At 44.5% G+C, this 15,991-nt stretch overlaps 1 pseudogene; it reads left to right on the top strand.

Moving 5' to 3' along the window:
* Positions 1-13,438: 13,438 nt before the first annotated feature.
* On the top strand, positions 13,439-15,393 carry LOC123408594 (annotated as a pseudogene).
* The last annotated feature ends 598 nt before the right edge of the window (positions 15,394-15,991 follow it).

The raw sequence follows: 15,991 nt of genomic DNA on the forward strand, positions 1-15,991 counted from the left end.
AGCATGAACGATAGACGATTATCATGAACAAGGAAATATGATAATGACCATTTTATTATTGCCTCTAGGGCATATTTCCAACACATCCAACTGCATCTTCAGTTCAAGGAATCTTTGGAACTTTGACCCCGGCAAAATAATATTCTTCCCATGTTTGTTCCGGTGAGAAGGTGGCCTAACTCCAAACAATATGCCTTCGCCTCCCTCAACCACGGCTTCATCCGCAAGGCTAAGATCCTCGGACAATGGTGTCCGGTGATCCTGTTGGAAATATGCCCTAGAGGCAATAATAAATTAGTTACTATTATATTTCTTAGTTCATGATAATCGTTTAGTATCCATGCTATAATTGTATTGATTGGAAACACAATACTTGTGTGGATACATAGACAAAATACTGTCCCTAGTAAGCCTCTAGTTGACTAGCTCGTTGATCAAAGATGGTCAAGGTTTCCTGGCCATAGGCAAGCGTTTTCACTTGATAATGGGATCACATCATTAGGAGAATCATGTGATGGACTAGACCCAAACTAATAGACGTAGCATGTTGATCGTGTCATTTTGTTGCTACTGTTTTCTGCGTGTCAAGTATTTGTTCCTATGACCATGAGATCATATAACTCACGGACACCGGAGGAATGCTTTGTGTGTATCAAACGTCGCAACGTAACTCGGTGACTATAAAGATGCTCTACAGGTATCTCCGAAGTTGTTCGTTGAGTTAGTATGGATCGAGACTGGGATTTGTCACTCCGTGTGACGGAGAGGTATCTCGGGGCCCACTCGGTAATACAACATCACACACAAGCCTTGCAAGCAATGTGACTTAGTGTAAGTTACGGGATCTTGTATTACGGAACTAGTAAAGAGACTTGCCGGTAAACGAGATTGAAATAGGTATGCGGATACTGACGATCAAATCTTGGGCAAGTAACATACCGAAGGACAAAGGGAATGACATACGGGATTATATGAATCCTTGGCACTGAGGTTCAAACGATAAGATCTTCATAGAATATGTAGGATCCAATATGGGCATCCAGGTCCCGCTATTGGATATTGACCGAGGAGTCTCTCGGGTCATGTCTACATAGTTCTCGAACCCGCAGGGTCTCCACACTTACGGTTCGACGTTGTTTTATGCGTATTTGAGTTATATGGTTGGTTACCGAATGTTGTTCGGAGTCCCGGATGAGATCACGGACGTCACGAGGGTTTCCGGAATGGTCCGGAAACGAAGATTGATATATAGGATGACCTCATTTGATTACCGGAAGGTTTTCGGAGTTACCGGGAATGTACCGGGAATGACGAATGGGTTCCGGGAGTTCACCGGGGGGGCAACCCACCCCGGGGAAGCCCATAGGCATTGGGGGTGGCGCACCAGCCCTTAGTGGGCTGGTGGGACAGCCCAAGAGAGCCCTATGCGCCATAGGAAGAAAAATCAAAGAGAAAAGAAAAAAAAGAGGAGGTGGAAAAAGGGGGAAGGACTCCTCCTTCCAAACCTAGTTGGACTCGGTTTGGAAGGGGAGGGTTCCCCCCTTAGGTTCGGCCGACCCCCTTGGGAGTCCTTGGACCCCAAGGCAAGGCTCCCCCCTCCTCCCCCTATATATACGGAGGTTTTAGGGCTGATTTGAGACAACTTTGCCACGGCAGCCCGACCACATATCTCCACGGTTTTACCTCTAGATCGCGTTTCTGCGGAGCTCGGGCGGAGCCCTGCTGAGACGAGATCATCACCAACCTCCGGAGCACCGTCACGCTGCCGGAGAACTCTTCTACCTCTCCGTCTATCTTGCTAGATCAAGAAGGCCGAGATCATCGTCGAGCTGTACGTGTGCTGAACGCGGTGGTGCCGTCCGTTCGGCACTAGATCGAGGGACTGATCGCGGGACGGTTCGCGGGGCGGATCGAGGGACGTGAGGACGTTCCACTACATCAACCGCGTTCACTAACGCTTCTGCTGTACGGTCTACAAGGGTACGTAGATCACACATCCCCTCTCGTAGATGGACATCACCATGATAGGTCTTCGTGCGCGTAGGAAATTTTTTGTTTCCCATGCGACGTTCCCCAACAGTGGCATCATGAGCTAGGTTCATGCGTAGATGTCTTCTCGAGTAGAACACAAAAGTTTTTGTGGGCGGTGATGTGCGTTTTGCTGCCCTCCTTAGTCTTTTCTTTGATTCCGCGGTATTGTTGGATTGAAGCGGCTTGGACCGACATTACTCGTACGCTTACGAGGGACTGGTTTCATCGCTACGAGTAACCCCGTTGCTCAAAGATGACTGGCAAGTGTCAGTTTGTCCAACTTTAGTTGAATCGGAATTGACCGAGGAGGTCCTTGGATGAGGTTAAATAGCAATTCATATATCTCCGTTGTGGTGTTTGCGTAAGTAAGATGCGATCCTACTAGATACCCATGGTCACCACGTAAAACATGCAACAACAAAATTAGAGGACGTCTAACTTGTTTTTGCAGGGTATGCTTGTGATGTGATATGGCCAACGATGTGATGTGATATATTGGATGTATGAGATGATCATGTTGTAATAGACAATATCGACTTGCACGTCGATGGTACGGCAACCGGCAGGAGCCATAGGGTTGTCTTTAAACTAAAGTTTGTGCTTGCAGATGCATTTACTATTTTTCTAGGATGTAGCTTTAGTAGTAATAGCATGAGTAGCACGACAACCCCGATGGCGACACGTTGATGGAGGTCATGATGATGGAGATCATGGTGTGACGCTGGTGACAAGAAGATCGTGCCGGTGCTTTGGTGATGGAGATCAAGGAGCACGTGATGATGGCCATATCATGTCACTTATGAATTGCATGTGATGTTAATCCTTTATGCACCTTATCTTGCTTAGAACGACGGTAGCATTATGAGGTGATCTCTCACTAAAATTTCAAGATGAAATTGTGTTCTCCCCGACTGTGCACCGTTGCGACAGTTCTTCATTTCGAGACACCACGTGATGATCGGGTGTGATAGACTCACGTTCACATACAACGGGTGCAAAACAGTTGCACACGCGGAACACTCGGGTTAAGCTTGACGAGCCTAGCATGTGCAGACATGGCCTCGGAACACATGAGACCGAAAGTTCGAGCATGAATCGTATAGTTGATATGATTAGCATAGAGATGCTTACCACTGAAACTATTCTCGACTCACGTGATGATCGGACTTGAGATAGTGGATTTGGATCATGTACCACTCAAATGACTAGAGAGATGTACTTTTTGAGTGGGAGTTCTTAAGTAATATGATTAATTGAACTAATTGTCATGAACATAGTCTAATGGTCTTTGCGTATTACGATGTAGCTTGCGCTATAGCTCTACTGTTTTTATATGTTCCTAGAGAAAATTTAGTTGAAAGTTGATAGTAGCAAACTTTGCGGACTGAGTCTGTAAAACCGAGGATTGTCCTCGTTGCTGCGCAGAAGGCTAATGTCCTTAATGCACCACTCGGTGTGCTGCACCTCGAGCATCGTCTGTAGATGTTGTGAACATCCGACATACACGTTTCTGATGACTACACGATAGTTCAGTGCAAAATACTTAATGGCTTAGAAGCAAGGCGCCGAAGACGTTTTGAAACGTCACGGAACATAAGTGATGTTCTAAAGAGATGAAATTGTGATTTCATGCTTGTGCCCTTGTTAAGAGGTACGAGACCTCCGACAAGATTCTTTGTCCACAGAGTAAAGGAGAAAAGCTCAATCGTTGAGCGTGTGCTCGGATTGTCTGAGTACGACAATCGCTTGAATCAAGTGGGAGTTAATCTTCCAGATGAGATAGTGATGGTTCTCCAAAGTCACTGCCACCAAGCGGTGAGAGCTTCGTGATGAACTATAACATATCAAGGATAGATACAATGATCCTTGAGCGATTCGCGATGTTTGACACTGCGAAAGTAGAAATCAAGAAGGAGCATCAATAGTTGATGGTATGTAAAACCACTAAGTTTCAAGAAAGGCAAGGGCTAGAAGGGATACTTCGTGAAACGGCAAAACAGTTGCTGCACTAATGAAGAGACCCAAGATTAAACCCAAACCTGAGACTAAGTGCTTCTGTAATGAGGGGAACAGTCACTGAGGCGGAGCAACTCTAGATACTTGGTAGATAAGAAGGCTGGCAAAAGTCGAAAGAAGTATATTTGATATACATGATGTTGATGTGTACTTTACTGGTACTCCTAGTAGCATGAGGGTATTGGATACCGGTTCGGTTGCTAAGTGATTAGTAACACGAAATGAAAGCTACGACATAAACGGAGACTAGCTAAAGGCGAGGTGACGATACGTGTTGGAAGTGTTTCCAAGGTTGATATGATCAAACGTCGCACGCTCCCTCTACCATCGGGATTGGTGTTAAACCTAAATAATTGTTATTTGGTGCTTACGTTAAGCATGAACATGATTGGATCGTGTTTATTGCAATACGATTATTCATTTAAAGAGAATAATGGTTACTCTATTTGCTTGAATAATCACCTTCAATGGTTTATTGAATCTCGATCGTAGTCTTACACATGTTCATGATATTGGTGCCAAAAGATATTCATTTCTATGATCGTAGTTTGAGACAACTTTGCCACGGCAGCCCGACCACATATCTCCACGGTTTTACCTCTAGATCGCGTTTCTGCGGAGCTCGGGCGGAGCCCTGCTGAGACGAGATCATCACCAACCTCCGGAGCACCGTCACGCTGCCGGAGAACTCTTCTACCTCTCCGTCTATCTTGCTAGATCAAGAAGGCCGAGATCATCGTCGAGCTGTACGTGTGCTGAACGCGGTGGTGCCGTCCGTTCGGCACTAGATCGAGGGACTGATCGCGGGACGGTTCGCGGGGCGGATCGAGGGACGTGAGGACGTTCCACTACATCAACCGCGTTCACTAACGCTTCTGCTGTACGGTCTACAAGGGTACGTAGATCACACATCCCCTCTCGTAGATGGACATCACCATGATAGGTCTTCGTGCGCGTAGGAAATTTTTTGTTTCCCATGCGACGTTCCCCAACAGTGGCATCATGAGCTAGGTTCATGCGTAGATGTCTTCTCGAGTAGAACACAAAAGTTTTTGTGGGCGGTGATGTGCGTTTTGCTGCCCTCCTTAGTCTTTTCTTTGATTCCGCGGTATTGTTGGATTGAAGCGGCTTGGACCGACATTACTCGTACGCTTACGAGGGACTGGTTTCATCGCTACGAGTAACCCCGTTGCTCAAAGATGACTGGCAAGTGTCAGTTTGTCCAACTTTAGTTGAATCGGAATTGACCGAGGAGGTCCTTGGATGAGGTTAAATAGCAATTCATATATCTCCGTTGTGGTGTTTGCGTAAGTAAGATGCGATCCTACTAGATACCCATGGTCACCACGTAAAACATGCAACAACAAAATTAGAGGACGTCTAACTTGTTTTTGCAGGGTATGCTTGTGATGTGATATGGCCAACGATGTGATGTGATATATTGGATGTATGAGATGATCATGTTGTAATAGACAATATCGACTTGCACGTCGATGGTACGGCAACCGGCAGGAGCCATAGGGTTGTCTTTAAACTAAAGTTTGTGCTTGCAGATGCATTTACTATTTTTCTAGGATGTAGCTTTAGTAGTAATAGCATGAGTAGCACGACAACCCCGATGGCGACACGTTGATGGAGGTCATGATGATGGAGATCATGGTGTGACGCTGGTGACAAGAAGATCGTGCCGGTGCTTTGGTGATGGAGATCAAGGAGCACGTGATGATGGCCATATCATGTCACTTATGAATTGCATGTGATGTTAATCCTTTATGCACCTTATCTTGCTTAGAACGACGGTAGCATTATGAGGTGATCTCTCACTAAAATTTCAAGATGAAATTGTGTTCTCCCCGACTGTGCACCGTTGCGACAGTTCTTCATTTCGAGACACCACGTGATGATCGGGTGTGATAGACTCACGTTCACATACAACGGGTGCAAAACAGTTGCACACGCGGAACACTCGGGTTAAGCTTGACGAGCCTAGCATGTGCAGACATGGCCTCGGAACACATGAGACCGAAAGTTCGAGCATGAATCGTATAGTTGATATGATTAGCATAGAGATGCTTACCACTGAAACTATTCTCGACTCACGTGATGATCGGACTTGAGATAGTGGATTTGGATCATGTACCACTCAAATGACTAGAGAGATGTACTTTTTGAGTGGGAGTTCTTAAGTAATATGATTAATTGAACTAATTGTCATGAACATAGTCTAATGGTCTTTGCGTATTACGATGTAGCTTGCGCTATAGCTCTACTGTTTTTATATGTTCCTAGAGAAAATTTAGTTGAAAGTTGATAGTAGCAAACTTTGCGGACTGAGTCTGTAAAACCGAGGATTGTCCTCGTTGCTGCGCAGAAGGCTAATGTCCTTAATGCACCACTCGGTGTGCTGCACCTCGAGCATCGTCTGTAGATGTTGTGAACATCCGACATACACGTTTCTGATGACTACACGATAGTTCAGTGCAAAATACTTAATGGCTTAGAAGCAAGGCGCCGAAGACGTTTTGAAACGTCACGGAACATAAGTGATGTTCTAAAGAGATGAAATTGTGATTTCATGCTTGTGCCCTTGTTAAGAGGTACGAGACCTCCGACAAGATTCTTTGTCCACAGAGTAAAGGAGAAAAGCTCAATCGTTGAGCGTGTGCTCGGATTGTCTGAGTACGACAATCGCTTGAATCAAGTGGGAGTTAATCTTCCAGATGAGATAGTGATGGTTCTCCAAAGTCACTGCCACCAAGCGGTGAGAGCTTCGTGATGAACTATAACATATCAAGGATAGATACAATGATCCTTGAGCGATTCGCGATGTTTGACACTGCGAAAGTAGAAATCAAGAAGGAGCATCAATAGTTGATGGTATGTAAAACCACTAAGTTTCAAGAAAGGCAAGGGCTAGAAGGGATACTTCGTGAAACGGCAAAACAGTTGCTGCACTAATGAAGAGACCCAAGATTAAACCCAAACCTGAGACTAAGTGCTTCTGTAATGAGGGGAACAGTCACTGAGGCGGAGCAACTCTAGATACTTGGTAGATAAGAAGGCTGGCAAAAGTCGAAAGAAGTATATTTGATATACATGATGTTGATGTGTACTTTACTGGTACTCCTAGTAGCATGAGGGTATTGGATACCGGTTCGGTTGCTAAGTGATTAGTAACACGAAATGAAAGCTACGACATAAACGGAGACTAGCTAAAGGCGAGGTGACGATACGTGTTGGAAGTGTTTCCAAGGTTGATATGATCAAACGTCGCACGCTCCCTCTACCATCGGGATTGGTGTTAAACCTAAATAATTGTTATTTGGTGCTTACGTTAAGCATGAACATGATTGGATCGTGTTTATTGCAATACGATTATTCATTTAAAGAGAATAATGGTTACTCTATTTGCTTGAATAATCACCTTCAATGGTTTATTGAATCTCGATCGTAGTCTTACACATGTTCATGATATTGGTGCCAAAAGATACGAGGTAATGATAATAGTACCACTTACTTGTGGCACTGCCGCTTGAGTCATGTTGTTATAAATTGCATGAAGAGGCTCCATGCTGATGGATCTTTGTACTCACTTGATTTTGAATCACTAGTGACATGCAAATCATACCACATGAGCAAGGCCTTGTTTCCATTGAGATGAAATAAGATAGTAACTTGTTCGAAGTGATACATTTTGATGTATGCAGTCCAATGGGTGCTAAGGCACGCAGTGGATATCATTATGTTCTTACTTCAATGACGATTTGAGTAGATACTAGAGTATTTACTTAATGAATCACAAGTCTGAAATATTGAAAAGTTCAATTCTGTTTCGGAGTGAAGTTCGTCGTAACGAGAGGATAAACTGTCTACGATATGATCATAGAAATGAATATCTGAGTTACGAGTTTTGGTACGCAGTTAAGACAATGTGGAAATTGTTTCGCAGTTCATGCCACCCGGAACATCATAGTGTGATGATGTGTCTGAACGTCATAGCCATGCACTATTTGGTATGGTGCATGTTGTGATGTCTCTTATAGAATTACCACTATCGTTTATGGGTTATGCATTAGAGACAACCGTATTCACTTTAAATAGGGCACCGCATATTTCCGTTGAGATGACACAGTATAGACTGAGGTTTAGAGAAATCTAAACTGTCGTTTCTTGAAAGTTTGGGACTTCGACACTTATGTGAAAAAGTTTTAGTCTGATAAGCTCGAACCCAAAGCGGATAAATGCATCTTCATAGGATATCCAAAACAGTTGGGTACATCTCCTATCTCAGATCCGGAAGCAAAGTGTTTGTTTCTAGAAACGGGTCCTTTCTCGAGGAAAGGTTTCTCTCGAAAGAATTGAGTGGGAGGGTGGTAGAACTTGATGAGGTTATTGAACCATCACTTCAACCAGTGTGTAGCAGGGCGCAGGAAGTTGTTCCTGTGGCGCCTACACCAATTGAAGTGAAAGCTGATGATGGTGATCATCGAGCATCGGATCAAGTTACTACAAACCTCGTAGGTTGACAAGGTCGCATACTACTACAGAGTGGTACGGTTACCCTGTCTTGGAGGTCATGTTGTTGAGCAACAGTGAACCTACGAGTTATGGAGAAAGCCATGGTGGGCCCAGATTCCGACAAATGGCTGGAAGCCATGAAATCCGAGAGAGGATCCATGTATGAAAACAAAGTGTAGACTTTGTAAAGAACTACTTGATGATCATAAGACTATTGAGTAAAGATGGATCTTTGAAAGGAAGACAGACGATGATGGTGATAAGTCACTATTAAGAAAAGCTCGACTTGTCGCAAAGATGTTTCTGACAAGATCAAACAGTTGACTATGATGAGACTTTCTCACTCGTAGCGATGCTAAAAGTCTGTTAGAATCATGTTAGTAGTTGTTGCATTATTTATGAAATATTGCACGTAGGATGCCAAAACATTGTTTCCTCGACGATTTCCTTGAGCAAACATTGTATGTGATACAACCAGGAGGTTTTGTCGATCCTAAAGATACTAGCAAGTATGCAAGCTCCAGTAATCCTTCAATGGACTGGTGCAAGCATCTCGGAGTTGGAATATACACTTTGATGAGATGATCGAAGATTTTGGGTATGTACAAGGTTTATGAGAAACTTGTATTTCCAAAGAAGTGAGTGGGAGCACTATAGAATTTCTGATAAGTATATGTGGTAGACATATTGTTGATCAGAAGTAATGTAGAATTTCTGTAAAGCATATAAGGTTGTTTGAAAGGAGTTTTCAAAGGAATACCTGGATTGAGCTACTTGAACGCTGAGCATCAAAGATCTATGGAGATAGATCGAAAGCGCTTAATGGAAGTTTCAACAAGATGCATGCCTTGACAAGTTTTTGAAGGAGTTCAAAATAGATCAACAAAGAAGGAGTTCTTGGTTGCGTTGTAAGGTGTGAATTTGAGTAAGACTCAAAAACCCGACCACGGCAGAATAAAGAGAATAGACGAAGGTCGTCTTCTATGCATTAGCCGTAGACTCTAAAGTATGCCATGCTGAGTACCGCACCTGATGTGTGCCTTGACTCAAAGTCTGTTGAGAGGTACAGAAAGTGATCCATGATTGAATCACTGATCAACGGTCAAAGTTATCCTTAGTAACTAAATAGACTAAGGAATTTTTCTCGATTATGGAGGTGGTTGAAGAGTTCGTCGTAAAGGGTTACGTCGATGCAAGCTTTGACACTAATCCGAATAACTATGAGTAGTGAAACAGATTCGTATAGTAGAGTAGATATTTGGAGCATTTCCGAATAGCACGTAGTAGCAGCATCTATAAGATGACATAAAGATTTGTAAAGAACGCACGGATCTGAAAGTTTCAGAACCGTTGACTAAAACCTCTCTCACGAGCAAGACGTGATCAGACCCCAGAACTATATGGGTGTTGGATTTGTTGGAATCACATGGTGATGTGAACTAGATTATTGACTCTAGTGCAAGTGGGAGACTGTTGGAAATATGCCCTAGAGGCAATAATAAATTAGTTACTATTATATTTCTTAGTTCATGATAATCATTTATTATCCATGCTATAATTGTATTGATTGGAAACACGATACTTGTGTGGATACATAGACAAAACAATGTCCCTAGTAAGCCTCTAGTTGACTAGCTCGTTGATCAAAGATGGTCAAGGTTTCCTGGCCATAGGCAAGTGTTGTCACTTGATAACGGGATCACATCATTAGGAGAATCATGTGATGGACTAGACCCAAACTAATAGACGTAGCATGTTGATCGTGTCATTTTGTTGCTACTGTTTTCTGCGTGTCAAGTATTTGTTCCTATGACCATGAGATCATATAACTCACGGACACCGGAGGAATGCTTTGTGTGTATCAAACGTCGCAACGTAACTGGGTGACTATAAAGATGCTCTACAGGTATCTCCGAAGGTGTTCGTTGAGTTAGTATGGATCGAGACTGGGATTTTTCACTCCGTGTGACGGAGAGGTATCTCGGGGCCCACTAGGTAATACAACATCACACACAAGCCTTGCAAGCAATGTGACTTAGTGTAATTTACGGGATCTTGTATTACGGAACGAGTAAAGAGACTTGCCGGTAAACGAGATTGAAATAGGTATGCGGATACTGACGATCAAATCTTGGGCAAGTAACATACCGAAGGACAAAGGGAATGACATACGGGATTATATGAATCCTTGGCACTGAGGTTCAAACGATAAGATCTTCGTAGAATATGTAGGATCCAGTATGGGCATCCAGGTCCCGCTATTGGATATTGACCGAGGAGTCTCTCGGGTCATGTCTACATAGTTCTCGAACCCGCAGGGTCTGCACACTTAAGGTTCGACGTTGTTTTATGCGTATTTGAGTTATATGGTTGGTTACCGAATGTTGTTCGGAGTCCCGGATGAGATCACGGACGTCACGAGGGTTTCCGGAATGGTTCGGAAACGAAGATTGATATATAGGATGACCTCATTTGATTACCGGAAGGTTTTCGGAGTTACCGGGAATGACGAATGGGTTCCGGGAGTTCACCGGGGGGGCAACCCACCCCGGGGAAGCCCATAGGCATTGGGGGTGGCGCACCAGCCCTTAGTGGGCTGGTGGGACATCCCAAGAGAGCCCTATGCGCCATAGGAAGAAAAATCAAAGAGAAAAGAAAAAAAAGAGGAGGTGGAAAAAGGGGGAAGGACTCCTCCTTCCAAACCTAGTTGGACTCGGTTTGGAAGGGGAGGGTTCCCCCCTTAGGTTCAGCCGACCCCCTTGGGAGTCCTTGGACCCCAAGGCAAGGCTCCCCCCTCCTCCCCCTATATATACGGAGGTTTTAGGGCTGATTTGAGACAACTTTGCCACGACAGCCCGACCACATATCTCCACGGTTTTACCTTTAGATCGCGTTTCTGCGGAGCTCGGGCGGAGCCCTGCTGAGACGAGATCATCACCAACCTCCGGAGCGCCGTCACGCTGCCGGAGAACTCTTCTACCTCTCCGTCTCTCTTGCTGGATCAAGAAGGCCGAGATCATCGTCGAGCTGTACGTGTGCTGAACGCGGAGGTGCCGTCCGTTCGGCACTAGATCAAGGGACTGATCGTGGGACGGTTCGCGGGGTGGATCGAGTGACGTGAGGACGTTCCACTACATCAACCGCGTTCACTAACGCTTCTGTTGTACGGTCTACAAGGGTACGTAGATCACACATCCCCTCTCGTAGATGGACATCACCATGATAGGTCTTCGTGCGTGTAGGAAAATTTTTGTTTCCCATGCGACGTTCCCCAACAGATCCCGCCCTAATACCTTCGTGAAAGCTTCATCCTCCTTTGCCGTGAACCCTTCCTCGTCAACTTCTTCATCGGGACCCTCGTCGTCAGACTCAGATGCATAGCCACGTGAGTACGGAATAGAATGGTCCATTGTCTCTTGCAAATTATATTTGTCCAAATCACCAAGGTTGTTGTCATGAAGAACAGTACCATCATTCTCATCATCATCGTGCTCATCATTAGCCTCTAGCAATGGTTCATGTTGGATACAAGATTGTTGTGCTGAAAGAGGTTCAATGTTGGCCTCTTCGTTGATGCGTGAAGGACTAGCTTCAACAATCGGAGAGGCAGCCCGGTTCAAATCCAACTGCAAGTTAGGAACATTTGTTTTGATGACAAATAACTCTAGAGCCTTGTCTAGTGATTCGGCCACCGTATCCTTGTATGCAAGCCAACGTTGCTCAGAGTTGACACGCATGGTCTTCCAACAAATGTGTATTCCGAATCCCATATTATGCCTACCATCAAACTCAACTACATCACTAGGGTCCATCCAATTCAAATCCTTCTGGACTTGTTCCAACAATTCAACATAGCTAGGACAGAAATCGAACACCATGTCAAGCTCATCCGGGTCCGGATCAATATTGCCTTTTAAAAAGGCATCCTTGTCCACGTGATGAACATAAACACATGTTCTTCCCATCCCTAAATAACACAACATACAATATTTTTTATAAGCAATCATCCAAATACTACGATATCTACTTACTAAAAATAAACCCTATTCCTAACTTCCAAACATCCATAACACTAACCCTAACCCTATCATAACCCTAACAAACCATAATGCGATCATCCAAACAACCCTAATCCTAACCCTAGCCTAACCCTAAAACAACCATAATGCAAACATCCAAACAACCCTAATCCTAACCCCATCATACCCCTTATCCCAACATACAAACAAATACAACAATATCATATACATCCCATATTTCATGAAAAACTAGGGTTTCCTCAAATTTGCAACAAAATAACCACAAAAGACTTTTGTTTGGATGAGAATGAGGGAATAGGTGGGGATTACCTTAGAGGAGAGATTGGACAACAAATGACCGGTCCAAACCTTCAGATTTGATGATTTGAAGAGGGATTTGACGAAGAGGCAACTTGAACACACTGTGGGAGAGGGGATGGGGGAGGGGAATGAGGAGGGGGGATGGGGGAGGGGGGCTGGCCCGTGGCTGGATAAGTAACAGTGTGGCGCCTAAGCCTTCGGCGCCCCACTTTACAGTGTGCGACGCCTGAGACTTAGGCGTCGCACTGCGTGGTGGGTGGGCCCTCCCTGTCAGATGGTCGGGACGTGTGGTGCCGACGACTTTAGACGTCACACAGTGTAGTGTGGCGCCTAGGTGTCGGACGCCACACAAAAGGGTCAGACCGATGAATTTTTTACGTTCGGGTGTACTTTGTGAGTTCTTTCGCCACAGAGGTCATTTTTGTCAATTTTGACACGGCTAAGTCCCGTTGGGTTTGATTTATTTTTTTCCCAACAGAATTATCCCGAATAAGGCAGCCAGCGGCGCATCTCGCCGCCGACGCCAAGCCCTAGTTCAGCTGCGCAACGCCAAGCTCCATCTCGCCGCCACCTCCCACCCGCCTTGTGCGCTATCGTGCTGCTACGCTACACTTCTTCTGGTTTGTTCCTTCTCCCTTTCATGTCGTCGCGGGAACGGGATTGGGATCCGTCTGAGCAGCGTAGTCCGATTCCAAATCCAAATCTTTTTTTTTCTCCCGTAGTCTCCAGTCCAAATTTTCCGTCGTTCTTGGATTCGGACTCATCTCCTACTCGAATTAGAGCTGAGCTGAGGCTTCGGTAGGTGGGTTGAGCTTCCTGTTATATAAGTGCTCCCTGCCGTCGGTTCCTGCTAGGTTGAACTGAAGGTGTAGGGTTGATAGCTGCGGAAGCGATTCACCATTCAGAAGATCCGATTTTGCAATTTCTCCAATGGGGGCGTGCAGCTTAGTCAGGATGATGAGCTTACTGCAGCTAGACTTGAGAACTTTGCGTACGCTGCTGGCTCTTTCTTCTACTCCCAGTTCACAAGGGAAATTCAGAAAAAACCCGCCATTCATGCTGATGGAGACAGAGACCGTGGTGGAAACATTGCCGGAGCCGCCGCTGATGGAGACCCAGACCGTGGTTGATGCCGGAGCTGCCGCTGGATGTATTGATGGATATCTTTGCCCTCCTGGAGATTCCTGACCTCATTCGTGCAGGCTCTGTGTGCTCCTTCTGGCACTCTGCCTATAGTACTCTACATAACCAGCTTGGGCAATATAAGCGGCTCCAGACACCTTGCCTCCTCTACGCTTCCCAATCCGATGGTGAGAACGTAGCTTGTCTCTACAGTCTTGCAGAAAAGTGTGTCTACAAGCTTACTCTTCCGGATCCACCTATCCGTAGTAGGCATCTCATTGGGTCCTCCCATGGCTGGTTAGTTACTGCTGATGAGAAATCCGAGCTTCACCTTCTCAATCCCATCACCGGTCAACAGATTGCCCTCCCCTCGGCGATCACCATTGAGCAAGTAGAGCCGATCTTGGACAATGCCGGTGCAGTTAATAAGAATAAGATGTGGGATCTAACACCGAACGATGATCCGAGTGAGTTTTCTGACTGCCTCTACTTCAGGGCATTTGTGTTTCCTGTTCCACCCACGGGAAGCTACATTGTGGTTATCATCCACAATCCAGAGCGATATCTTTCGTTTGCAAGGGTAGGTGATTATAAATGGACCCCGCTGCCAGGTCAGAGCTATGAACAGTGCATCCACATGGATGGTCTATTGTACGCATTCACAACAACCGGAGGAGTCTATACTTTTGATCTGACCGGTGCTACCATCACAAGGAATATTATCGCAGACAAGTTGCAGAATGACAAGACGGATGGGTACACATACTTTGTTCAGGATCCATGGGGTGATCTATTTCAAGTTAGCAGGAGATTTAAAGTCACAGAAGAGCTGTTCATCCACACTGAGAAAATATTGTTATATGAAGCTGATATGGCAGCAAAAAAACTTGTGGAAGTAAATGGCTTGCATGATCATGTGTTGTTTCTTGGGCGTAGTCAGTCGCAATGCCTTAGTGCGCAAGCTTATCCACAACTGAAGAAAAGCTGTGTTTATTTCACAGATGATGAGACATATGTTTCGGACTATAAGAATAATCGCCGGGATATAGGTATTCTCAACTTGGAAAATGACAGTAGAGAAGAAATTGTACCTCAGCTTTGGTGTAATTGGCCAAATCCCATATGGATAACACCAAATCTCACGAGGATGAATACAAATAGTTAACATACTATGTTTATGTACGTAGCTAGCTTTGAATGCTATTAGAAACTGTCCCATAGGGTTGCGCTGACCAAAATACCCAAATTTGTGGGCAAATGCTATGAAAACGGAGGCATGTTCCGTATCTGTTCTTCATAACTTGTGTGCTATATTTTAAATGGCTTTTATATTCTGAGCTGCTCAATATATTTGTGTTTCAGAGTACATGCATATCTATGGTACTAACTTTCTTCATTTAGCTATACAATAGAACCACAGTTTTTTTCTTCACATAACCACATGTTTTAGGTAAATATTTCATTATGATCTTTTTGGTGTGCATCTTTTCATTTCTTCTTTCAACAATTTGTACTCCTTTTTTTCCTTGAAAAATAGGAGAGGTTAATAAGATATTCTGAAAACTGAAATAGCAATGCATAGCCAATCCTCATGTGTCACATGTGCAAACCGCACAAACTTGTAAGTTTCATAAAACCAAAAGAGATTTCGAATTCGGACATGCTAAATGATTTCTACCAAGACTTAAAGATGTGCTTCCAAGTTCGTTAGAGAATTTAGCTCAAGGTACATGCATGGGACTGATGGAAGAACAAGAATGCAAGGGCATTATCCTAGCTAGATTGATAAGTGATAATTGTATATCAGGTATGCTCTAAGTTGACTCTAGACCCATCGGTCTCATCTTGAGATGCTAATACCATCTATACTAGAGTTCAAAAAGCAAGTGAAAACTGAGCACCAGTCAGTTTTTCAGGTTTCCTCCTCCGGCAGCTCAACAGTGTCTACCTCCTGGAAGTATGCT

This window comes from Hordeum vulgare, chromosome 1H (assembly GCF_904849725.1).
Source record: "Hordeum vulgare subsp. vulgare chromosome 1H, MorexV3_pseudomolecules_assembly, whole genome shotgun sequence".
NCBI lineage: Eukaryota > Viridiplantae > Streptophyta > Magnoliopsida > Poales > Poaceae > Hordeum > Hordeum vulgare.